Source organism: Gavia stellata, chromosome 5 (assembly GCF_030936135.1).
Source record: "Gavia stellata isolate bGavSte3 chromosome 5, bGavSte3.hap2, whole genome shotgun sequence".
Classification (NCBI taxonomy): Eukaryota; Metazoa; Chordata; class Aves; order Gaviiformes; family Gaviidae; genus Gavia; species Gavia stellata.
In genome coordinates, this window is record NC_082598.1 from 64,799,810 (window position 1) to 64,823,646 (window position 23,837).

Genomic DNA, 23,837 nt, shown 5'->3' on the forward strand with positions numbered 1-23,837 from the left:
ACCGGTCCCCTTCTGCTTGCTCACCAGAGCCTTCAGTTTGGGTGTTAATAAGTGAAAATGAGGGCCCTCGTTCTCCACGGAGAAACATTCTTGGGCACTGTGGTAATTTCATGCCTGGAAGGAGTCATATTTGCTGTATAATTTTTGTAACTTAAACCAACCAAATTAGCCTTGAGAAACTATAGTTCTTAATGAAAGTATTGAACTCTACGCTCCATTAGTTGGAAGCATCACCAGGCTCCTTGCACAAAGGGTGGACATCGGGTTTGCAAAGTCAGCAAGTAGTCTGATTTTATTAACGCTGGGGGCAGCAGCGATCCCTGGGTTTAAGGTTGTTCATAGTACTCCGAGCACTTAGTAGAGTCAGGCACACAGTCCCATCAGGTCAGCTGCCCTGGCAAAATGAAGCAGCTAAGTGACATTTACCTTCCTTCTGTTCCCACCGGAAAACTTGTAAAAAGGAATAAAGGACAGTTTGGCTACTACTAGAGATTGGGTTAATAATGCCAGTAAATGGGATTCCAAAAGCAATGGAAGCGGGGGAAGGTGAGAAATGCCAGCAGGCCCTGGTGTGTGTTTGTGGCTCGTGGGACTGCACCCACAGCAAAAGGCTGTTTTGGCTCAGGGAATGTTTGTTCTGGGGTTTTACTGCTATGAATCTTGACTGTGCCACTTAAATACGGTCTAATCACGGAACAGGGTGGGGAGGCCTTAAGTTCTCTACTTCGGAAGGATGCTGCAGCCTGGAGACGTGGGTGTGTCCTCTGGCTCTGCCGTGAATGGGATTCTAGAGTTTCAAAGTTCCGTTGTTGCTCCTTCCAGGTGAGCTGAGAGATGGCCACTGGCAAGATGCATCTGTCCATGGGGTCCTCCAAAATGGCTGATGGATTCCAGAGCAAAGTGGTAGCACCTCGTTTTCCAAAGCTAGTTAGAGAGACAGAGGAGTCTGTAACTGTAAGTACCTGCTGTGGCTGGGCAGGACCTGTGTTAAGGCTGGAAACTCCCCCTGTGTCCCTCCTTCGCCTTCCCCTCCTGTTGTCTAGCAGCACTGTGAAGCTGGACCCCACCTCCCCATCGCTTTGCTGCCCGGCTTCTGCCGGAGGTGGCTGTCATGGTGCAGTGGGGGATGGAGTGCGTGCTGCTTTGGGGAAAGTCCAGAGTCTTGCCTGGAGGCCAAGTTAAATGAATGTCCTGGGCATTGCACTGGCATAGCTGAAGCGTGAGTGTGTGCTTCGTTCCATCCTCTTTGTGTGGGCAGTAATATCTTCTGTCACGTAGGCATACTTGCCAGTGCTGCTCTGACCGTACCTGCCCTCCAGGCAGCCGGGCATGTGGTGGGCTGCTTGAGCTCTGCCTGAAGACGTGGCTGGTCCCAGACAGAACAGGTTGCAAAACAGTAATTGTATCTCATATCCTGTGTGGAGCACGGATCCAGCCCTGCAAACAGCAGTGGAGTCAGGGCGATTCCTCCTTCCCATCCACAGACGTCCCCTTTGCTGACTGGAGCTCACTTGACTGGAGATGACCTAGTGCTCAGGGTCTGTGAATGAGATATCTCTGTGTACTTCTGCAGAGGGGTCTGTGAGGCCAGAACAGAGAGAAAACAAGTGCTAATTAAGAAGAAATAACTAAAACTTGGGCCCATTCCTCTCCACGTCAGTCTTGGCACAATGCTGCTTTTCTGCTTTCCTCTGACTCACCCAGCTGTGACATCACACACGTGTTGGTTGTGAGAATTGTGCAAGGATAGAGTTTGGGGATTTCTGATAACTCATCCCCACTGTCTTCAAAGGTCACTGGCTCAATGCAGCAAAACTAAAAAGAAAACAAATGCCCGAAGAGCAGAGATCCCCAAACATGTCACATCAAATCACGAAGGAGAAGCTAACGGCGGGGCAGAGCCACTTGGTTAGAGCGTGTGTGTTCAGCTCTATATCATTAATTTACTGATGTTAAATATTTCAGCAGGTAACTTAGGGGACTTCCAGGACTATCCTAGTGGCTGTGATCACAAATTATTCATCAGTGGCAGTTGAAGAAGAAAAGCCTTTCTGAACAAAGGCATCTGTGTAACTCTTGCTGGTGTTTTGCATTTCAGCTGACTCCTTCGGCCTTCCTGAAGGAGATATCTCTCACCACGGAGCAGAGGCTGGCCAGCACTGGGGAGATGAGGCGGCCCCGGATTATCCAGCTTCTAGACATGAGTGAAACCTCCCATCAAAAGGTAGCCTTTTCCTGCCCTTTTCCTTGCTGTGGGTGACATTTGAAGAGGGTGCGTGCTTGTGACAGGCCTGACTCCAGCTTCTCTGAATACCTCGGTGACTAGGTCCTGTTGTCCTTTCCAACTCCCGAGTGACTAGCGATAGGACAAGAAGAAATGACCTCAAGTTGCGCCAGGGGAGGTTTAGGTTGGTTGTTAGGAAAAATGTCTTTCCGGAGAGAGCAATGAAGCATTGGAACAGGCTGCCCGGGGAGGTGGTGGAGTCACCATCCCTGGAGGTGTTCAAGGAACGTGTGGACATGGCACTGCGGGACATGGTTTAGTGGGCATGGTGGGGTTGGGTTGGTGGTTAGACTTGATGATCTTACAGGTCTTTTCCAACCTTAGTGATTCTGTGAACTGCTGGTGGTGGTGGAGTTCCTTCTGCTGGGGGAAAAGTAAAACATTTTTCCCCCATGAGACATTGAAGTCCTGATATGCTTAGTAGCCAATACAAATAACCTCTGCTGAACTTGGTGGGTTTTGCTGGAATTTAGCTACCAGTGCTAAAGCCCGATACTGGGGGAAGGCTGGGGCAGGACACCAGGGTGCGAGCTTGCCATTTTCCATCCTCCTGCTGAAATAGTCATATCTCGCTTCGGTACAGTTGCTGGCAAATGCTTGGGGCCATAGGACTCCCTCAACGGTGGCAGCATTGGCCTTTGAAAGCTGAGGGCCTACGGTAATTACTCAAGATTTAACAAAACCAATTGCATTAATGCTTTGGGTTGGAACAATGTGTGGGACCCTTGCAGGGTGTTAGAAATTGCAGGGTGCCAGATATACAGGGGAATCACGCCGGGCAGAGGCGATGTGGAGGTGCTTTATCTGGATCAACGTTTACTTTAAAGCTGCTTTTCTTACAGGACTGCTCAGTACAACACGCAGTCCAAATGGGTAGATTGCTGAAGTAGGCTGTTGAGTGGAAAATTGCCAGCCAGAGACCTGTAACGAATTGGTTAAGGATTGCCCTAGACAGCACGGGAGGTTGGGAATGCGTCAGACGAGTGCACAACTAACTGGCAGTGTGCCGCCGCCACACATGGAGACCTGCCCATGTTTTTCGAGGGGGAACAGTGCAGCTGGAAGAGGGGAGACAAAGCAGGGAGGAATTTCCTCAAAGTAATGCCTGTGCTCTGTAAGCATTTGCTGTTTGTGTATGTTTTCAGCCATGCTTCTGCAGTGGTGTTAATTAAGAGCAATAATAGAATACAGTAAAGCATCCCTTTTAAAGCTCATGGCAAAAGGAGATCTCAAGTCCAGTCTTACTCAAGTTGCCCAGTAATGCTGAGAAAAGAGCTGAACCTTATCACCATCCAATGTTCCCCTCACATGTCTTTTTCCTAACTACTGTTACTTTCTTGTTGGCCTTACCTCCTCTGGTACTGTTCTCTTCTTACTGATTTCTAGGCTCTGTATCAAAAAATGATATCTGGGGATGTGTGGGACTTGGTCTCTCTGTCTCAGAGCAAAGATCATCCCGAAATGGTTTCCCATGGAGTCTCACGTAAATTCTTGGGTTTCGCTTTCTCCGTGAGCGCTCATGGCTCTTTCAGTAAGTGCTCCGGAGCTGTGTGACCCCGTTAGCACAGGGCTCTGCTGGAGGTAAGCGCTGCCTTGCATTTTGGAGAAGGAAACCTGGAGAAACACCTCCCAAAGGAGCTTATTAGCTTGAACGCGCTCAGCGTGGCCCAGAAACTTTTGCTGAGCTCAGAACACAGGTGGGTGAGCTCCTGTTTCCCTAGTGTGAGCTGGGCAGACGTACTCACCAAGAGACTGTACTTCCCAGGAGATCAATGTAGGAATCTCATTCATGAATCTTCTTCCCAGCAGCTGAACCTCTCACTGCTCTCTCTTGCATCTCCAGTTCTCCTCAGTTGACCTGGACCAGAGCTTGTTTCAGCCTTTTCCATCAGAGGTGGTGTTTCAGAGCTACGTCCCCTGCGAGGTCTATGAAGCGCCGCTGATTCTGAGGAACACCGACAAGGTAAGTGCTGGGACGTGGAGGTTTAATGCCGTGCTGGAAGAGGAGAGCAGTGTAATTCACGTGGTATACAGCATAGCAAGTTATCTGCTGCAGCGCAGCACGTCAGAATCAAATGTCTCAGCACCTTTATTTTGCAAGCTGGTGGAAATCTTCCCATGCTGGAGATTCTCCCCCTGATTTTGGCCATGCGTTGGTGGTATCTAGCCCAAAGGAGCTTTTCTAGTGAGCATCCTTCCTCTCGAAATCCCCGGACTGAGGGGAATGTCGAGGGCTGTACAGTCCGTATCTGCCCTCATGCTTTACCTCGAGTGTGTATCGTGTCCTGGTGGCTCCTTGGTTAACCTTGGTTTCTGGCAGGGCATCTCTGCCTCTCACAACCTGTTTAGCTGCCTCTGCAGCTCACTGTCAGAGCACAGGGGTTGAGTCTTCTCTGCTTTATGTTGGAATAAGTTACAATTAGTGGTGTTAGCACTCCAGAAGGGGTGTTTTGAAACAGCAGTGGAAGCGGACTGATTTAGCAGGAGCAGTGGGAGGCCTTTAGGGGCCACTTTAGGCTCCTGCTAAGTTTAATTCATTTCTGCCCAGGTTCTTCTAAGGCAACGTGGCTCTCTGCTTTCCCTTTGGAGAACCACAGCCCATCCACAGTAACATGCTCTTGAAGGTCTCCACCTTTACTTGAAAAAATTGTGATCGTTTTGAGATTTCCCAAGGAAGTTGAGAAGGGAAAAGTTGAAAAACGTCAGCAATTTTGTTCCACTGTAAAGAGGAGAATTGAGACCTTCTGAATTTCATCAGGGGAAATACTTGATGGAGTGAGGCATGTGCCAAGAGCAAGCTGGTGGGAAAAGAGAGGAGCGAGGAAAGGAGCTGAGTTAGAAGGTGCTCTGGGAGAGAACATTGTACAGGCAAGGGTTTCTCTTGACACCTAGCAGTAAGTGTGCTGGCAGCAGAGAAGGGTCAGAAAAAGAAAGGTGTAATTAAAGACAGTCTTGTGTACTGAAGAGTAAGACGTATCCATGAGAGGAGGGCGGCAGGATGGGAAGATGGAAGTGTGCACGAGAGCGGGTGAATTAACCACCTCTCCAAATCTCCCTGTTGGGGGAAACAAACAGGTGGACAAAAAAGCGCTGTTGGGGCATATGGCAGGTGGAGGAAAAGCAAGAGAAGTCAAAGTATATTGTGAGATGACAGGTTTTGACAGGGACACGGTTGAAAAGGAGACCCTTTGGCAAGGGAGGATGCAGGCGTGGTCCCTCAGTTATTCCTGGAGAGTGCTGCGCCATTCCTGGTCTGGCGTTCAGCTCGGGGATATTGGAAAGATGCAGCGTGGATGCCCATGCCCCACGGATACCATTTATGTGGTCCACAGTGATTCTGGGCACTCTTTGCTGTAGGTATCCTTTCCTGATTAAAGTGTGCCTCAGTTTCTCTTTCCCTATGGCTTTGCTTCATTCCCACTAAGTCTTTTGGCTTCAGGTGCTCCGTTATCCATGTGGCACTTCAAAATGTTTGTCTTTGCCAAGTACCAGCCAACAGGCAAACAGTTAATTTGCTCTATTCCTGCTTCCTCAAGTGGAAAAGAACATCTGCATCAACATTTCTGCCTTTCCCACTAAAAAATCATAAACTTGTACAGCTGCACCTTGGGATTTGTATGCCCTGGAAAGAGGAGGCAATGTGTGAACTGTTGATTTTTTTTTTTTCCCAAATGAATTAGTTTTGAAGCTAGTAAGACCTCAACCATTGGATAGTGCTGGTGTGAAAGTAAGATCGGCTCTAAGGAAAATCCTTGGCATATTTAAGTACACAAAGTTAGAGATGATAGTCCTAAGAGAGGTTATTATATTTTACTTTCGTTGGCTTTTGATAATGTCCTAGAGAAAAGCAACATGTGCTCTGTCTCAGTTTTCTCACCAGTTTCCCAGATTCTTCTGAATCATACTGACTTATACTGCATGGTAGCCTGGTGCTGTCTGCTCCATCAAAATCCAGCTGACAGCAAAGTGTATTCCAAAGAGAGGCTCTGTAATCATTCAAATACAGAAGCGCTTTGCTACATACTTCCTGTTTGTACCTGTGTTTTGTACAAGTGCTTTTCTGTCTTTAGGCTGCTCCTCACGTCTTCTGGGTGGCTTTTGCTGAAGGTCTTAACTCATCTCCCAAGGGACTTGGTGACCAAAATGTTTGTCTGCAGTGTGAAATTGGCTCTGGGAACTCGCTGCCCCAGGGCATTGCTGGGAGCAAAGGGCATTTGGAGAGTTCAGGACTGCCTCAGCCGTGGGTTATCAGGCTCGGGTGGGTAGTGCAGAATGGATCTCCACTTTTGCCAAGCCTCATGTGGGTTCGTTGTTTCTCAGTGAAGCTGCCTGTCAGTCAAAATCACCTGTTTTAGACTTTCTGAGATGAGGTTTGGTGCTCAGGGGTTGATATCCGTGTGCTAGAAAATGCCTGTGTGCAGTCTCTGTGTTTGTGGCATCCCAGAGGGCAGAAACTTGCAGCAGGGTGCCTGCAGGGACTCCCGGGTGTGGGGAGGAATGCCCAGAGATCTGCCTTGCCTGCACTGGCAGCTGCCTGGCTACAATCAGCAGGCAGCAAGAGGCTCCGGAGAGCTGAGATTGGCTTTTAATAATGAAACCACACTGTGAGTCAGTGCTGGTCATGCATCTCAAGGCAGAAAATGCCTTTGAAGCCCATAATTGATAGGCACAGCCTGGGGGGTCGTCTGGCTTGCCATTATTGTGGTAAGTTGACTGCTCTGATCTTCTGCATCAGCCTTTCCTTGTAGAGTATCATGCTTCTTCCTTGCTTCTCTACAGCCCCCTTTAAATTCTCTTAGCCATCTCCTTGTTTCTGGGGTTGTCCCTTTGTTTTCCTATGTTCCTCCTTTTGCTCCTCAGCTTGCTTTTATTCCCAGCAAGGCCACAATGTCTGTGGTCTCCTTCTCTTGTTGGTCTGCCTGCATGACTCTGTAGCATTGCAGCTTGACTGCCCTGCTCAAACCCGGTATGTTAGAAGTGAATTTCTTCCTTGCCCCAGTATAACACGTCCTGTTTTGCCTTCAGATGATACATTCCCCCCTTAGAGGTGTGATGGCATGGATGTGCGCAGGCAGAAGCAAGCAGGTTCTCTGGGTTTGTTGACTATGTGGATGACTTGATTCTGGTATCGTATCGCCATGCTGCTGGTGTCTTATCTGCTTGGCACTTCCTTCACAGCAGGGAATTGCCCTACTGCCTCTGGCCTGGAGCTATTTTGCCCCAGCCGAAGGGATTCAGGTCCACCCTTGTGTATTATGTGTATGTACCTCGAGAGGTAAAAGTGCTTTGGAAAGGTGGTTGAGGAAGGATGTCACCAGGGCATGGCTAGGTCTCTTCTCCTCATGTTTCCACAACTGGCAAAGTCATAGTTTCATGTCTTTCCTGCAGGTTCCTCGGCTGGTGAAGGTCGTCCTGGAGAGCTCACCTTATTTCAAGTTGATCGGCCCCAGGGATGTGTACCGTAAGGTAGCACCTGGCATGCGTTCCACTTTCCGCATCCTTTTCACCCCTGAGGAGAACAAGGTGAGAGTGGAGGTGCCAAGAGGTTGGTGCCTTCAGGGGAAGCTGCACCTGCAGGGCCGGATTCAGACCAGGGCATCTGGTGTGGGTTTTGTGGAACTGTCCTGGTTTTGGTGGGGTTGCACTGGATCTAGAACTGGGGGAAACTCTTTGCCCATGGTGAAGATTACGCTCTCACAGGCTGGAGGCTCTTCCGTGTTTCAGACTGCTTTTATCCTTCAGCGCTGGCACATTTAACGTAATGTCTATAGGCTTCAGGGATAAGAGAGTCTACTGTCTGTGGTGGGGCAGCCTCTCAAGGTGTCGGTTTGTAGTATCTGTCCGTTGCTGCATAATTATGGGTTTGCTCCATTAATTATAGATACAAAGGTCTGTTTAAAAGTGACCTGTTATTTGGGGGACCCGAAGTAAGCCTGATCAGAGTGAGGACCACCACCTTTGAAAACTGCAGTCACCTTAATGTATATCACGTTGGACACAGTAGTGACACAGCTGAGCGTTGTGTCTAAAGTAATCGCTTTTTTTGCATGCCGGTTCTAGTCCACCCCCTGCTGTGAGGTCTGCTCCAGGCTGCAGCTGGTCACATCTTGGCATTGCAGGGTGCTGCTAGGCGCTGCAGCAGGGACTCGCAGGCTGTGCTTTCCCTCCCTGTGCTTTCTTGAGCGTTCGTGAGGGAAGGTGCACGTGGAGCAGTAGGAAAGTGGCGGGGGGGGTGTTGATAAGATGTTTAGCCATCTCAATGGCAGGGGTGTAATTATTATGGAAAATCCTAGAGGCATGAGTAGATCCAGAGAGGTTTTCTCTTTCCCATCTGGCAGCCACTTCCCTGCCTGGCTCTGGACTGGAGCAAAGATGATGCTTTTTCATCCCCTGTGTTTCCAAGCCTTGCAGCCGTGCTGTTTCTGAGGATACTTGCCCGCCTGCGATCCAGCTGCAAGTGTAGGGGAGAGGGAGTGCTGTGCCCGTGTTAGGGAGCCAGCCCAGTGCAGAGCCACTGAGCTCTAGATGTCCTTAACTCAGCGAGAGGTTGATGTGCTGCAGATGACAGTGAGACATCTGCCTGGCAGAGCACGTATAGGACTAAAGGGGCAGGTACAGTCTGCAGGCAAACACCTTACCCCAGAGCCTGTGGGCAGTAATACCGGTGTGGCTGTGTCTTCATGCGTGTTATTGTGGTTGCTCTGTCACCTGGCGCCTATTCCGTGCCACACATACTTTTGCTTGGAGGTTTGAACACCAGTGCCGTGGCCCTGGCAAGTCTGATTCTCAGTGCTGTGATGCGAAGGGTCAGTGCTGTTACCTGGAGGCTTGTTAATACAGAGGATTTAGTCCATGGCAGGGAAGGGAGGAAGCATTGCAGGCATACAAAGACAGGCAGGCTGAGTCCTTCTGCCAGCCCCCCGCCACCCCTTAGCACTGTTTTTCGCATGACTTTGTTGGAGAGGCAAGGTTAGGGGATAGCTCTGAGCCAGCTGGTGTTTCTGCAGCAGGCCAGAGGTGCAAGATCTCTTTGGGCATAGCTGTTTTCTCATCTTCCATTTGCAGCTGAGATTCAGTTTAACACTTTGTCCTGTCCTCAAACAGTATGGATATAGAAAACTAAAGAGGGAATGCCCTGTGGTGCCTGGCTCCCCATGCTTGTGAAATAATCTGTTCCTTTGGAGGGACTGAGAAACTATTTAACATCATTAATATTTAGGGTAAAAATTATGTTGGCCTCGGGCAGTTCTCCATGCTACCCAAGTGACACGAGAGCTTAATGTCACTGAGGTAGGCTTTGCAAAGTACACTGGTGCCTTTAAAATGTGATTTATTAGTATAAATTAGTGTTCATCTTTGGGGTGGAAGAGGTAAATGGGTGCCCATGAAGGGCGGCAAAGTGCTGCTCTTCAAGTTTCGAGAGGCAGCAGAGCAACATGTGAACATCACCACAAGTAGAAGTAGGGTGAGATAACTGCCAAGAGCACTAACGTCCAATACTTTGTCCCTTGTCTTGCCCTTGAACAGGTGAGCATCTGGAGTAGGGAGCTCTGCCAGCGAGAGGTCCTCCGCACAGCTTTGGCGACAGCCTGGCGGGTTTCTGCTGAACTGGGTTTTGTGCCCCGTGCAGGGGTTGTGCAGGGCATTGGGAGAGGGGTGCGTGCTGCTCAGTGAGGAGCACGTGGGGGTTTATACAGCCGAATCAGAATTTTGTACAAATCGAACATTTTGTCTCGTCCTTGGTGGAGCGTGAGTCAGCGAAGTACCCAAGTGCTGTAGCTCAGCTAGAAATGCATCAGTAGCGTGGTCAGGAGGTGCACAGCACCTTGAAAACCCCTTAGCGAAGAGGCAGGCTCTGGGAAATGGTTCTGTAAAGCCACCTGCGTTGGGCTTGCAGTTGCTGGCATGCAGAATATCTGTGGTTTAGCTGTGGAAGGCTTATGAGTGCTCCCTTGGCACAACCTCTGCCTCTCTGCTGCTCCATGATCCACTGGGATTGTGGACAACCCAGTGAATCGGGATGCAGGTACAAACCCCTCTGTCAAGGTTGGCGAGTCTTCCTGGTGTGGAGCTGGTTTCTATAATTCTCTTGATTTGAATCTGTTCTTCCCCAGGGTACGTCTGACTGCAGTGAAGTCGCTCACGATTCAGGGGAGTAAAATTGCAGCTAAGCCCTAACTAAAAGGACCATGGGAGTTGTTAGTGGCTGAAATGCCATGTGCCATGCAGGCCTTTCTTGAAAAATGAGCAGTTTCCTATTGTCTCGCAGTCATTTGGGAATGTGCCACGTGATTGGACTGTCAGAAAGTGAATAAATAGCTGACATGTCTCTTTATTGGCACTTGTTACAAATATGAAATGCTAATTCTTCTGTTGGGCAACATGTGCAATTAGTTGTTCTTGCTGCTTCTGATTGACGCATTTCTGTTTTATGGCTCCGGTTGTACAGCGGGGGTGTTCTCGTGCCACCTGTGTTCCCGGGTGTCCTTGCGCGATGGTCTGACAGTCTCTGCCTAACTGGAAACCATCGTGGAACTGACTGGCAAATAAGCAACAACCAGAAATACTGACATTTGTGTGTCCTTTAGGCTTATCAATAGATTATCTTAAAGGAAGAAGGAAGGAAGAAGAATATAAAACCACAGCACAGCCTATTTTGTTTTGTCCTCTTGCTCTTTTCACTGTAGCAATACAATATTTTCGGGCAATCCAAGTTCAGTCGGTAAGGTTTGCAAAATTCATTACCGATGCTCAGTGGAGGCTGAATTAATGCTCATTGATTAATATGAAATATGACAGGACGATGAGTTATTGCATTACTGAAATGAACTCCTTTAAAATTCAGTCCAGCCGTGTTAGATGTTTTGTAGCACACGGAAGCTATTCCAAGTATACTTTTAAGAAGACTCCGGGGAGGAGGAAAGGGGCAGAAGATCAAGGCAAATGGCCCTGCGCAAAATGAAGCTGGAGCGAAGGGACTGATTTCAAAGCATCCTGTGACTTGGTAGCTGAGGGAGGCAGGAGGAGGGGTACCCCTTCTCGTCTGAAGCCATCTTCATCCTCCAGCCTCCCTCCTCTCTTTTAACAGCCCTTATTTTCCAGCCTTGATGGTATCATGGTTTCAGCAGGGAGCTTGCCCTGTTTGACTTACTATGCTACCTCCTGCTACAAGGATCTCTTCTTTGCAGTTGCCTGCTGCAAGGAATTCAGTGAAGTGTTTAGGATCGGTTCTACAGTAAAACTGACATCCGAGTTTGCTGGCATACTGGGCAGTTAAGGCTGATATCTCTGTGACAGTAATGAATGTTAGCCTGAGTTTGCAAAGAGCTTGAAGTGACACCTTTGATACAAGCAGTTGCTTTAATTTCAGCGGGTGCTAATTCAAATGTCATCGGTGATGCTTTGCAGGCCAGAGCTTGTAACTTACTGCTTATCAAAGGGGAGTAAGAGAAGAGGAACCATCGTACAATGAACTGTATTTTCCCTGAAACTGAGAGCGGAGCTGTATGAAGCATGAAGTCGTATTTTCATGAAAATCTATAGCCTGAAGCCGCATCTAAACACAATGGTCTTTAAAGCATGGAAGTGATGCAACCCCTCCCTCACCCAGGCATGTTTACTTAGAGACCTGGTTTTAAACAGCCTGCTAAGGGTTTGCAGTTGCAAAGTCAAACAAGATTTTAAACTCTTCGACTGTACCCCTAGACTGTGAGTAAGTGCATAGCAGAGTTGGTAAGACAGGGCAGTGCTGCAGTGGAGAATTGCAGCCTTGATCTTCCTCCAGGGGAGGGCAATTCAGCTTTCAAAAGCTTACAGGACCATGGATTCACAGCAGTGTGAGCAGCCAGCTTCTGCCTAGCACCCCTCTTTCCTTGGTTTCCCCCCCCCCACCCCGTTTGGCCTGACGCTGCATTCAGCTTTGCTGCGAGGTCCCACTTTGGGGTCCTAGAGCGCGGTTGAAGGGTCAGCACGTGCTGAAGTGCTTTGAGTCAAGCTTTGTAGAGGATGCAGCGTCCCAGGGAGTCCCTGGAGAAGGGGCTCAGCACACAACATGCGTGTATGTGAATGGCAAGAGGCAGCTTTCTCTCTCAGAGGTCGTGGTTGTCTCTGCGAGGCCAAATCCTTGTTGCTTTAGCCTTGTCTTCGCACGCCTGGAGAAGTCCCTTCCCCATGCATTGCTGTGCAGGCAGTCCCAGTGCCCCTCACTGGCAACGGAGCTGGGAAGGCTGCCTGTGCTTGCTTTTGCGGGGATTGATTCCTTGGGCTCTTATTTACATTGCCGTTGATCCATTCCTTAGCAATGACAACGACTTGAAAATTGTTTCCTTTTACTTCCCTCAAATGGCTCCAGTTGTTGAAGTTTTCTTTTTTCTTTATCCCCCTGCTGATCTGAACTCCTTGCGTCCTCCTCTGTCTACCTGGCATCTGGAAGGGAGAGATAAGTAAATATGGCATGCCAAGACTTAATAAGGCACGCAGATTTCAATTGGATTTACAATGCCTTTGTTAGAGGAGTGTGGCCAAAATAACAACAAAAAAGTAAATAGGATTCTTTATTTGCTAATGCAGTTTCTGAGGATCTAAACAGTCCAGGATGTGAAGTACCCAGCTACTAGGTGCTTTAAATTCACATGGGCTGCCCATAGCTTTTATTTTAGAGGGCTTAGGCTGCAAGGTTGAGTACAAAATTGCTAATTCAGAAGGACTTGCTGCAGATGAAATGCATTCCTGAAATGTGATCTTCCAGTCTGGAGGTCGTTTGCTGCAGTTCCTTTCCTGGTATTTTACCTTCCAAATATGAGAAGCAAAAGCCCTTCTGCAATATCCAGTGTGAATATTTGAGATACCCAGAATAAAAGATCCTTCTTTATTCTTTTTCCACCTTGGATGTGACAGCGTCTGTTACTGCAACCTTAAACCCCAGCCAAGCAGGCGGTTGGTAGGCGCTGGGTGTTAACTTTTGTGCTAAAGCTGTAGCTCTGTGTCTGTGCCTCGTCTGGCTGCTGTAGGTCCCTTGCAGGCTTGGAGAGGGTGGGTATGGGAGCAGGAAATCCCAAGGGCAGAGGAATCTGAATCTTGTCTGGTTGAGGGGGTTTGCTGCTGTGTGCAAATCCTAAATTGTCTGCTTGCTGCTTCAACAATTATAAAAATACCAAACAAGATAAAAGCACTGAGTGGAAAAAAGATCAGGAGAGCAAGTGAGTGATAAGAGGCAGAGCTTTTATCAACTGGTCAATAAGAGCTGCTGGAGGTAATGGCTTCTGGCCCTACTAAACAGTTTTACCACTGCTTTCAGCGGGGGGCAAGGTGATACTTCCAGCCCAGCTATGCCACACTGTAGATCTGGAGATCGATCTGCTCAACCCTACAGCAGAATAATTTTGGTGATTGGATTCACCTCCCTACTGCTAAATGCCAGACAGCTTGAGGGGGGGGTCTGTCTGTCTCTTTTCTGAGCAAGCCAATGACTGGGAATAGCAGAGCTGAGTTTGCTCTGGTCGGGATGTCTCACCTGCCTCAGGTAGGTGTGCTAGCAAGGCAGCAAGTCGCTTATTCTGGAGACTGTACAAAAGAGAGGTGATGAAGACATGAGCCATGCAGCGGAGAGGAAGCAAAGCTGTTTGCTGCCTCCCCTGAGGCTAGGAGGAGATGTAAAGGGAAATTGAGATTAGACAGAGGAAGAGCTCTCTTTAAGCCTAGGGCAGAGCTGGAACAGGCTGCTGAGGGCAGGGGTGGAGTTGTTAGTGCTTTCAAGTACTTGTCAAACATCTCTTGAGTAGTTTGGGTACAGAGCTGAGCCAGTTCTGGGGTAGGGAGGTGGATCAGATAACCTTTTAAGAGTGTGTGTCCCCAGCTTTGTCTCCATAATGCTATGGGAAGGGGTGGGAAATACACCTGTACCCTACACTCAGCTGATATAAACCAATTATTGTGTCCAACTTGTTAAGTATTTCACCAGACTGACTCTTGATCCTGCATGTGGCAAAGTCCTGAAAATGTACCTAAGCATCCCCTGCCAAGCTTCAAGGAGGTCACTGCATTGCTGGGATTGGAGTTGGCCCTGTGGCACAACTGGGTTCTTAGTGGTGCCTTTAATAGTCTGCAGTGGCGATCAAGGCAGGTTCTTGTTACTGCTGTAATCCCGTACATGAAATGAGTCTATTTTGGTGCCTCAGAATCCAAGTGTCAGATGATTTTGTCTGGATCTGGCAGCTTGCTGGGAAAGCAGGTGACTCAAGGGGGTTGTTCCTTCTTTGCGAGTTAGCAGCCCTGTTCAAGTCGTGCTCCTGGACTGAAAGGTCATTAAGGCAAAAAGGACTATTATATTATTGAATGCCTCTGTTAGAGTCCTAGAAAACAGCAGCTTTCCTTCTGCCGTGGGGATGGTACTAAACGGACTGTGCTGAGATTGCTTCTTTCCCTGCAGGATTACTTCCACCAGCTCACCTGCATCACGGAAAGGGAAAAGTTCGTTGTGCCGATCCGAGCTATAGGTGCCCGAGCCATCCTGGACTTCCCTGACCAGCTGAACTTCGGTGTCTGTCCCGTCAAGTACAGCACCCAGAAAACACTGCTGGTTCGCAACGTCGGGAACCGGGAGGCCCGCTACCGCATGAGCACTCAGAGGTAAAGGAACTCAACATCTTGCTTGTGCAAAACACTGTTGCGTGATAATAGATTTGGTAAGCAGTAACAAAAAAGAACCAGAGCATCTGAGCTGCTGTATTGCAGGCATAGCTGGAACTGGGCAGGACATGTGGGTCTGGCAGTTGCTTACAGTGTTTTAAGCATGATACAACCTTCGATAAAACTCGGCAAGCTGCAGGGAAGTTTCATACTGCAGTGGTGTCTCCAGCACAGCATCTCACAAGACCACTTCTGTTAGTTTGAAAGAACAAGTAAAGGAAGGCAACCTGACCGCCCTTGGGCTGTATGGGATAGTGCGTGGCAGATGACAGCTCTAGGAGCTCAGTTCCTGTAGACCAAATGCAGTGTTAGGAAATGACCAGCTATGAGCTGGTGGAAGAGACATTTAAGAGTTTATCAGCAGCTGTGTCTCTATTGGCAAGTAATTCTGAGCAATTGGAGATCAGTCGATCAAAGCTGAGGGTACTGAAGTCCTGACAGTAACAACATGTGGTCCAGGAACTTCGTTTTCCGGTAAGTTTGGTCTGGTCCCTGGGAGCAAATATTCTTACGTAGAATGAGCTCTTAAGTGGAGACGAGCAGACACGGGCTTCAAGACTGCACTACAGCCCCCAAGCAGAATGGTACTGAGGGCCCAGGCAAAAAATGCAGCAACTCTGTGGTGCAGGGGTTGGGGGCATTTTCTCCTAGAGCTTTATCTCTCCTAGGCTTCCTGGAGAGTGCTAGAATGTTAGTAGCTAGCTTGCAACCTGCTGGTGGTAAGTACCTTCTGAAACGGTTGCATACCACTCTCAGCCAAATACACCCATGCTCTGGGAGGCCACAAGCACAGGGTATTCCGGTGGTCCCCTATCAAATGCCTGATGTGAACGGTGTTGCAGTCAGCCTGTGCTGTTCCTTTTGGTCTCAGAAGGTAGTCACCCGTTTTGGGGTTTGCTGAATTGGAGAGGGTAATGCGTTTTTGACACCGCATCTGCAAGGAAACCAGTTCAGTTGGTTGATAATGGGCTGAGAGTTGTTTGGTCCCAGAGGTCTTGGTGTAGGAGCTGAGGTCAAGAATGCAGCAAAGACCCGCTGTCTGACTTGGTGTACCTGAGTAGCCTCAATTTCTTCCCCACGAAAGCAGGGCTCGAAAGAAGACTTCTTACTTTTGTCCTGTGAAACGTGAGGGTCCAAGAGTAGCTTCCACCAAAGCCTGGCAAAGCTATTTAAGCAGGCTTCCAGGATGCTATTTCAGCAGGCTGCTGCTTATCGCTGTGGAGAATACATAGGCAGGAACTTGCAAATCGGTGTACAGTTTTCCTCGGGGCTGTCCAGATCTAGTTGTCACCACCAAACTGAATACCCAGTAAAGTCAGGCATGTTTTTGCAGTGTCCTTGCCAACTGCTCTATTGAGTGCAATGTCATCAGCTGTCACTACTTAGGTGAGCAAAGTTCAGCTGGCGCATGGCTCCAGTTGTTCTCATTATTTTGGTGTACGCATTGCGTCCTCTAATCATGGTAAAACTCTCCAGAACGTGGTTTTAAGGTGACAAATTGACCACCAGCAAAGCACTAAACCCAGTAACTTTTGTTTTCTAAGTGTGGCTGTACAAGAGCCATGAAGCGCAGCTGCCGTTGTGCAGAAGCATGTTTTACCTGACGTAGCCCTAAGCAGCATTAAAGCATCGAGTTTTGTTTCTATCAGCCAAGAGCTGTTTACCTGGTGACAAATCATAACTGCTCATATTAAATCCACAGTACGCCAACACATTTTCATAATTATTTCCAAGACATTGCACAGACTTTGTCTGGTGGGCCAGGCAAACAGTTACCGAGCTTGGAGTACAAGCCGGAGTCCCAGATTGCGTTGCTTGTGAACAGAGAGAAGACCTCCTGTTAAACTCGCCTTGCTATGCTCCTGTTAATGGCGCTTCATTTCGCTAGGGATTTAATCATTCAGGCTGTAAACGGGATACTCCTTTTGTGTTTTGTTCCATGCTGTGGTATCACTCCAGTCTGCATTTGCATTCAGATTTTTCCTGTTGTTCTTTTCTTCTTGGAGCAGCTTTCATTGAAATGCCGATAAAACTCGCCCTTTCTTAGGCTAAACCAGGATGCTTTCAAGGTAAAAAAAAAAAAGGATTCTGCAAATTGAACCATAACTAGTCCCGGGTCTTCAAAAAGACTTTTATTCTCTGTCTGATTTCTAGGCTGTGATCTCATTGAAACAGGTATTGCCTTGACATTTGCATCTCTTGAGGTGAGGTTTCTGGGTGGCAGGAAAAGACAGATTCCTGAGGAAATCAGCATCAGGTCGTGCATGCGAATAGCTGTTACCATTTCTGTGCTCTTCACAAGCCGTTCTCTGATGGTATTGCTAGCAGTTGGACTCCTGAGGCTGCAGAGAATCGGATGCAGAGCATGGGGGAGATGAGGTCATTTTATGCCATGGGATCATCTGAGGGCTGGATCTCTGCAGAAGCGGGAGTCAGTCGCTCTGTTTCTGATCCTGTATGTTGTGTTTGTCTTCTGCTGGCTGTGGTTTGTTTGCTCCTTGCTTGCGCAAGTGAGCTGAAGGGAACTAGACTGCCAAAGGAATACAGTCCCCAAATCTCCCGCAATAGTCCTGATAGCTCTCTTTGCCTTGCAGCCCTTTCTCTGTCGATCCCTCCGTCGGGACTCTTGGGATTGGTGACGCCATGCAAGTGACAGTGGAGTTTCACCCACTGAAGACGGGGCACCATTCTAGGTCCTTGGTAGTTCACTACGACACAGGTAAGTGCTGGGCGCTGCGTGGTGCACGCTCTCTGCATCCTTCAAAGCAGAGCCCTTTCTAAGCAGAATAATGTTAAGTTTGCTTTGTGGAGGATTAGCTTCTAAAAGCTTTTCTTCCAAGAGCTCTGCATGTTTCAGTGCTTAGAAGTGAACAGATAAGGGGCAGAGGCTGAGCCTGTCCTTGTTCTGTATGTCCTGTGCACTGGTCCCTCGCTGGGGGAGCCTGGTGTCAGCATGGTGTTCTGCACCCAGCACCTTCTTGTGACAGTCTTCTGCCATCCTTCCCCGTTGTCCCAGCCACCTCAATTCCCTCTCCAGGTGTACCTGCCCTGCCCCAGCTTTACCTTGGATAAAAGTGAAGAGTAGTTGGTGTTGAGGGGGTTGTTAAAGTAGATCCCCTCAAATGGGAATGAGATTTTGGAATGCTGTTTTTCTGGGAGTTGCTGAGTGGAGGAGGGAGAAACCTCGACTCTCCATTGCAGCATGCGTATGCACGCATGAAGTTTTAGTCCTAGACAACGCTATGTTTGAAGCGTAACGTGGGGAACACATGTCTCTGTCAGACTCTCTCCAGTGCCTGCTGTCTCTTACACACCTCTGTCCCATGTACTGCTTCTCCATTGTCTTGCCACAGACCTTTTTTTCCATGTTGCCCTCTACCCATCTACAGCCCATGCTTCCCAACATCAGGACTAAAGTAGCCAGGAGTTGAGGGCTCTTGGGATTTGGCAGGAAGTGCTCAGTGCCTCCCGAGATAGGTGTGAAATGTATGCTAGGGTACGAGAAGCCAAGATCAGGCCACAGAAATACCGTCAGCTTTGTAAGTCACTTTAAGAGTAAGTGGGGAGAACTCAAGAAAAAGGTGCGACATGTTAAAATGCTTCTGTCGGCCTTGGTTCAGCAGAGGTATCTTGTGATGCTGAACGAGACGCTTTCTCTGTTGCGTGTATGCATTTGGTGTGCGTTTTCTCTTGCTTGAAAGAGAGGTTTGTTTTGTCCCTATTCCTGACTGTTGGTCCTGGGGAGCATGATGTCCTAATCCAGGTGATAGTGTGATGCTTTAGCCCAGCAGTGAACATTTTAGTTGTCTAGAGTTTGTAGGAGTTACAAAAATGCTCCTGTATCTTCCAAATGCTCTTTGTGGCTTTATGAGTTGTCACAGCTTTGTTCAATATTTGTCAGTTAATGACATATTCCCAGAGAATGGTTTATGCTCACTCTGAGAAGCTCATGGGATGGGTAGCACTTTCTTGAAAGAACTACTGAAATTTCGGGTAGAGAAGCACAAAAAAGTGCCTCATTTGTATGCATCTAGAGAATCTATAGGGTAAAATTCCGAGGGCTAGATCTTTCTTTGACTCTTGTTCTTAGTGAAAAAGAGTACTGGAAAAGTACTACTTTTTCCCTGGAAAAGTACTAGTACTTTTGTGTAATTTCTGACTAATAAGATTATTTCAGGCCCTCAGGTTCCTGTTTTGTGACAAATCATGACAAGTCTTTCCTTATTCACATTTCCCAGGCCATTCGTGCTTTTACAAACCTCTCCCATCTATCTCCCATACGGATTCCTCAACCGAGAAATCTGTTCAGTCTTCATATAGAAGCTGCTCCATACTTTTAATCGTACTTTCTGCCCTTCTCTATTAATTTCAAATGCTTCAGCTAGTTTTTTTGAGATCAGAACTATACCCAATACTTCAAGACCCATGTGGCCATGGGTTTAGACAGTGAGGTGACAGTTTTCATGGTGTTTATTTTGTAGTAGTTTGTCTTGATCGTTGTGGAGGATTAGCTTGTGTTTCCATAAACCTGAGTTGTGCATGCTCGAAGCACTGTGCCTGTCTCCCATTTCTTGGGTCCTGGCTCATCTGCTTGCCAATGTATGCCGAGGATTCAGCGCAGGGGAAAGGTAATGCTTATAAAGCATGGCCGTCTCTGTAACTCTTCTGAAGTTCAGTTATTTTTATATGCTAAATTGTCCATTCTAGGAGGCAGATTGTCCAGTCCGTGGAAACATTGCTGGTGTTCTCCCAACGTAACTCAGCTCTGGCCACAAATCCCTGCCACTCCAGACTCCCTTAAGAGCCAAGAAATTGAGGATTGTACAGGCATGAAGGCTGAGTTCTCCATGTGCAGACATGAATGACTGACCGTAGAGATCTACTGTTTTAAGGGCAAGTCTTGCCTCATTCCCCAACCCAGCTCCCAGAATGAATGGGATTCTGCTGCGTTGCCTGGCTTAGGATTGAAGGAGTCCGTCCAGCTCTCCCCTTGTGGTGTTGCATGGCAGCCTTTTAAAGGCAGGTCCATCCACTGGCTGCCTTGCTGTAAGCCCTGCAGTGAGGAGAAGGCTCTGCCTTTGCAGAGGGATGCTCTCCAGGCCATGGCCGGGTTGCTGTGCTTGTCAGTTGGGGCTGGCTCGGAGGCTTTAAGCACCACTCCCTAGAAATGCCATTTCTGGAGAGCATGTCTGATGTTTGCTGTTTGCATCTCACCTGGGAAACACTCACCCACAACAGGAAGAGTGGGCTTGGTAGTGACGTTTGAGCTCGGTTGACTCCCAGGAGTTTGTTGGTTGGGAAGAATGAAGGTTTGAAAGCTCTGGGAATGAGGGAGCCTTTGGTGGGAGTCTGTTCTGGAGGGTGCGATGCTGGCAGGTACCCCAGCAAGACTCCAGCCATTAATCAGTTGATGTGCACAGGCAAGGCTCTCTCCTCTTCAGCTTGTTCTGAGGTGGAAAGCAAAGATGTCCTCGCTCTGGTCGTTGAATAGCTTGGGAATATTCAGCGTAGACTTGCACCCTCAGGCATAAGCAACAGGATCCAGGCTGAAGAAATGGGCTTGCAGGACTGTAATGGGCGGTCTGGTGTGGACCGTGCCCTACCAGTCTCATTTTGACATATCTTCACAAACAGCAAGTTGAGGGTACTGCTTCTACAACACAGTGAAGTTCTCTTCTGCGCGCCATCCTGCGGTGGGCTGTCCCTTCACTTGTTCCTCTGAACCTCCCTTTTCTGCCCACATGCCCCCAGGCATCTTTGCTTGCCAGCAACAAGGGATCCTCAGGAGAGACCCACCACTGGTGGTGTGCCTGCAGGAGACCATGGTCAAGCTATGACTGTGGTGGGACTCCTCAGAGTCACCTGAATGACTTTGATGCAGAATTCCCCATGACCTGGGTGGGATGGCAACCCAAAGGCCACCTGGGCACGTCTGAAAAATCTCACTGTAAATGGTGTCACCTTGGGGATAAACCTCTACAAACACACCCAGAAATAAGGTGGTTTAGATGGTGTCCAGGACATCCTTGTGCTGTACACAGGCAGCTATCAGGATGAGATAAATGTGCTGATCCGTGGAACTGCTAATACAGCTAAAAGCTGTAACGCTTTCTTCTGTTATGTGTGGTTTGCTCTCTTCCTGGTACTTCCATCAGCAAGTGAGGTGAGCAAAGACTGCCCTTTGCTTTGTTGCAGGTGAAGATATTCACACGAGCCTTTATGGAGCAGCTGGAGATGTCAACATCAGGCTAGACAGGAACTCCTTGGCAGTTGAGAAGACTTACCTCTCGCTGTCAAACCACGGATCCGTGGTCATCCACAATCGGAGTGAAATCATAGCCCACTTCCAGTGGAAGGCTTTTGCTACACAGGAAGAGGAGGATCAGCGGAAGCTGAGGTGCGTTTGAAAGATTCGCTTCCATAAGATACGCTGCCCAAGGGTAAAACTGACGTGTGGGCTCAGGGGTGTTGGTGCTTTTGAACGGTTTAGGACAAGTAAACCATCCCCAGCGTCAGGGTGCGTGTCACTGAGTTTCAGGGTACTGGAGCTCAGCACTTCCCATTCCAGTTCCACCCGTACTCCAGCTGAGGAAGATGTTTTGGAGAGGAAAGGTTGGTTGCAATGACTGGATAGCAAATTGGTGGTTTGTGGGAGCACAAACCACTGAGGTCCAGACATCCCTGGGCTACAGAGGGTCCATGAGGCTGAGGAAAGTGTCAGCACTCGTTACCTGGGACGTAATGTAGCTGCAGATACCATAACTATTACGATAGTCACTGCAGTTTCTTCCACTCCAGCTTTGATAAGGTGGCAGGCTCCTTTTCCAGCAATGTGCAGGGTAGGGTGAAAGTTGAGGCCACCCTGCTGTAGGGTGTTAATTGCCTCACGCTGCCCTGGTTTCCAGCACAAGGAGGTATTTGTGCTCTTCCTTCAAGGCTGGGGAGAGTTTGGAGGTGGAGGGTTGTGCGGGGAAGGTAGGGCAGCACAGGACCTGGAAGTGCATTTGGGCTTCAGCCCCCCATGTCTTCATGGTGGTGAGAGATGGGGCAGGTTCTTGAAAGGGTGTCTTTGCTCAAGCTTTGAAATTCCCATTTCAGGCAGCAGAGAAACACTTGCAGCCCGGGGGGTGAATTGGAAATGACACTTCAAAGCTTGGGTGATTTAGGGAATCCTTGTGTGACTTTTCAGACTTGGATGGATGTAGGTATATAGGAGTTAGTGTGAACCCATAGCTGGTCAGGAAACTGCCTTAAAGTGGAGCACTTTCTAAGGGCCTCTGAGCAAATAAAGTGCAACGTAATTAGGTCAGAAATGCCTTGAAGGCCAAAACTCGTTTTCCACTGTTCTCTCTTTTTAATGACACAGTGTGTGACTTCTGTGCAAGCTCAGTGTGTTGAAAGGAAACCTCCTGACCTTCTCTTGGTACTTCCCTGGCCCATTCCTTGACCATCTCTTCCCAGCTGCCTGTCTCAGCCTGGACCCTGAGTGATCCTCTTTCCCCTCAGAAGCAACCAGGTTTCCCCACAGTAGACTTCAACCGGATTTTTTTTTTCTTTTTTTCCAATTACATTTGATCTTGTGCCAGTTTGTGTCTTAGAGTCTGAGGAGGACGTTTTGTTCTTCCTTACTTGGAAGTCTTAGGGATGGTCATAGCTCTAAGGCCACTGTCCTGCTGTCGGAGAAGCAGGGATCCCCTGGTGGAAGGCAGTATAGGGAACTGGGAGCAGGCGTTGTTTGCTTATCCCCGCTGGTCCAAAAAGGAAGGAAAAAGAGTGATGCTCGTAACCTGCAGCTGAACCCCAGGTGCTTCTCCCCTTGCCAGTGAAGCCCTGCAGTGGGTGCTCCTTGATCTTTATCTGCCTCCCCCGAGCAGCTCTATGGTGGGAAAAGCCAGTTGAGGTTGGTGGATTCTCCATCAGTAGTGGCAGTGGCTTTGAGCCAGGAGGCTCTCTTGAGGGCTGCTAGCTTTCCAAAACCTCTTCTTAACTTGTGAGTGTGGAGTAAAACTACCTGCCACGCCAGGGAGCAACAAGGGATCATCTGATCCATTTGGGACCCCATGGCTCGGGGTCAGCCCCTTGCTGAGCTGCTGCTGGTGCTGCTGTTCCTCCCCGAGTGCGTTGCTGCCCCTGCACTTACCCGGCAGTCTCTGCAAATATGTTGCTTATTGAATTATCTGTTTGGTTTGTCTCTCCCCGTGGCCGCAGGCTGTGTCGCAGGCTGCAGAGGCAGGAAGAGGACAGGACGGATTGCTTCCTCAAGGAGTGCACGGTGGACCCCACTCTCCGAGAACGCCTTTCCCTTCTCTCCCGCACCTTCCGGAACCAGAGGGCAAAGGTGCAAGGAGACTCCATGCTTTTCTCCGATGATATCTTCACCATTGAGCCGATGGTAAGCTGTAGCTGAGAACCTCCCCTCCTCCTCCTCCTGCTCCTCCCTGAATGAGGTCACTTGGCAGATCGCTGCATCAGCTGCCTTGATGTGCCGAGAGAAAATGTCAGGTTTCTGGTGAGGCTGGGAGAGCTTGTTACAGAAACCACTTCTGAACTGCAGGCTCCTGACAGGCAGTGAGAGCCTGCCTAAAGCTGAGCTACTGCAAGGGCTATAAATAAGTGTTCTTAGAGTGCTCAGAGGTATTGATTATTATATGTAAGGGCACACCTGATGCATACTGTATGGGGAGTAACAAAGGGTATTAGAGCATTGTCAGTTCACGTATTGACCTGAAGAATGAAATGGTCCTCTGTGGAAAGGAGGCCAAATTCAGCCCAAGTTTAGTCATGGAAACACCAATCCCTTTGTATAAGCTGGACTTACACCATGTCTGAATCTCCCTTCCAATGGCATCTGTGAGCCTGGACAGAA

At 48.7% G+C, this 23,837-nt stretch overlaps 1 pseudogene; it reads left to right on the plus strand.

Annotated features, from left to right (window-relative positions):
• The first annotated feature begins 834 nt into the window (after nt 1–834).
• Nucleotides 835–23,837, plus strand: part of LOC132317156 (hydrocephalus-inducing protein homolog) — a 74,423-nt pseudogene continuing 51,420 nt past the window's right edge.